This window comes from Pseudomyrmex gracilis, unplaced genomic scaffold, assembly GCF_002006095.1.
Source record: "Pseudomyrmex gracilis isolate BER0280 unplaced genomic scaffold, ASM200609v1 scaffold_2668, whole genome shotgun sequence".
NCBI lineage: Eukaryota > Metazoa > Arthropoda > Insecta > Hymenoptera > Formicidae > Pseudomyrmex > Pseudomyrmex gracilis.
Window position 1 is genome coordinate 10,109 of NW_018023252.1, and position 2,932 is coordinate 13,040.

General features: G+C 28.7%; 1 pseudogene; it reads right to left on the reverse strand.

Annotated features, from left to right (window-relative positions):
* The window catches only part of LOC109862927, a 2,928-nt pseudogene extending 1,617 nt beyond the window's left edge, over nt 1-1,311 (reverse strand).
* Nucleotides 1,312-2,932: the final 1,621 nt, after the last annotated feature.

Sequence of the window (2,932 nt, forward strand, 5' to 3'; positions counted from 1 at the left end):
ATCAATAAAATAAATATATACAAATTTATTCCTTAGTTACAAGTAGTTATGTATCACAAAGAATAAAAATTAATCCTCCCAGAAGAAATATAATAAATTAAACGAATAGTATACCTCACAGTAAAACACAGAGATATACCTTTTATAGTTACAATTATTAAAGTTACTCTTTTAAAATATATAATCTCTATAATTAAATCTTTAGAATAAGATCCGGCTATAAAAAGGACTCCACAGAAAGAAATTCTAGAAATATAAAATCTTATTATAAACAAAAAAATTTCATTTATTTTCTTATAGAAACAAATATCCTGATTATTTGACATTAAATGAATTATAGATCCAGCACACAAAACAATAATGACTTAGAAATAGCATGCATTTTTGAATGAAAAAATGATATATACTTAAATCCCAGTCTTAAAAGTATTAGTATTAGTTCTAGCTGCCTTAAAATTGATAAATTAATATTCTTTTTCAAAGCAAATTTAAAATTAGCTATTAAACCATTTATAAATATAGTTAGTAAAGAAATACTATACATTAAATCTGTGAATTAAGTTATTATTAACAATTCATTAAATCGAATTAATAATTTCACTCCAGCAGTAACTAAAGTCGAAGAGTAAATTAAAGAAGAAACAGAAGTAAGACCTAATATAGCTTGAGGTAATTAATAAGAAAAGATAATTTGAGCCCATTGAGTAATGGCCCCAATAAAAATTAGTAATATAATTAACACATTAATGCCTAATCAAGAGGCACGGTAGTGCCTCGCGCCAAGTTACGCGCAACGAATGTGCGTACGCGGCGCGAGACTTCCGTGCCTCATTTACGCGAGTGCGACTGAATGACACTGTTAAGATATTCAGATCTCAACAACGGCTGAACCGATTGAGGTGTGCCTAGGCTCTTTCGAAAGCTGAGATCTAAGCACTTTAGAAAACGAATACAATTTTTTTCTTTATGCTTGAACAATAGAAATATATTTGTATATTTTTTCTGAATACGTTTAGACAGATATTTTATAAGAAACGTCGACGTCGTCGTCAGACAAACAAACGCGTGCTGACGCGTGAATCTGCAGATTTTGCCACCAGACTGCGTAATGGTAGAACGTGAGTCTCTTTTTGTTGTCACTATGTGGCGACACTTTTCTACAAATATTTCTGCTCATGTACCGCCAACCAACCGAGACCGAGATCATGATGATGGTCACATGCCAACAATGCTGTAAGCATGCAATACTTNTTTTGTGCGCATGTATCGTTACCTAATGTATCGTTACCTAATCTGTGAATATGTGTACATCAACGANATTTTTTAATCGAATACAAGAAGTGCTTCTGGTAAGTGTATGAATATGATATGAATATATATAGATATACCAATAAATATAACTCAATAGGAATATTTTTATATAATACATTATATGTATACAGNAAAATATGAATTAAAAAAATTAAAAACACATAAAAAGCGGAAAAAATTGAGAACAATTTTCCACTTAACTTAGAAAAAGTATATGTTGTTGCACTTTATTTCGTAACATCTTGCTGCTTTTTTTAGCTTGTTCAATTTCTCTAGCATGTCGCTGACTGCCTTGTTGGAACCATTCGCTGACAGTATTTTCGAACTTTTTTGCAGTATTATTGCAATACTTGTCTTTAACTACATCTGTTATAATGTATTTATGATTATGAATTTATAAGCATATAAGTGTCTCGATATATTCGCATGCATAAAGAGAAAAATTTAACAATTACCATTTATACACTGTATGATTTTCAGATCACANATTTTGTAATTGTTTCTCAATCCAAACCACGAGNATTGTTTTGCAACATTATTGNTAAAAACTTTTCGCAAACAACGCTGGTGTGTTCTTTTGGNCCATTGCTTCCAANATCTCGTAAAAAAGTAACCTGGAAAAAAGTTTTATCAATCATTCATTATCATGCAATTTATATGTTAANGAGAGAAATTAATTTTCAAATGTTTCCAAGTACTAACAAAGCTAGTACACAAGTTTTGCTCCTCTTTTAGTTTTTTATCAAATGTAGTAATTTCCTTGGTTTTTTGAAGAGATATAGGCCATTGGATTTCATCAACGCGAATTGATTGATGTTTGTTAATGTGANTAGTACTCAGATTTTGAAGATGTTCTTCAATAACACGCATAGTTACTTGAAGTTTTGCTATGGCTCTAATAATAATGGAAACTTTTTCTGTAAAGAGATCAACATATCTTATGATGTTGAAACATTTTATTATTTTTCTGAAGTTTAAGGAGATCATAAAATGATTCAGCCTTATTGATTAAATTTACGGCTTTTCGTAGTTATATTTATTTAACGTAAAACATTGTGCAACCTTAATTCAGTCGCTAAGGCAGAATCACTTTAGAATCTCCTTAATTTATGATGAACCTTTACCTTCCAGGATGTTTTTCAAATCATCTAGAAAAGAATAGATTACGATCAAAATTTTGTTAATAAATCTATTAATAAAAGTTTTATGGGATATAATAGCTTNTTTATTTGTATTTCACATGGTTAAATGATTTTTACTTCAGATTTACTCACCTACAGTTGTTGTTGCAATTTCTGGGTTAAAANTCAAAATATTTCCTTCCACTGCAAATTTACAATGATTGTTGAAATACTACTTCTCCAAAAAATGAAAAAAATGTATAAAAAAAAAATATCAAGAAAGAAAAAATTACAAAACAATGAGATGTATATAGACAGATAATAGATGATATGTAATCAAAATGCTAATATAAGAAAAAATAGAAACTAAATAGTATAAGCAGATGGTAAAATATAAGAAATAAAGTAAATAGTACAAGACAAATACAAAACAATAAGACATTTAGTATAAAATAAGATAAAGTACATTATAATATCAAATTACTTTGAAGAAAACAACA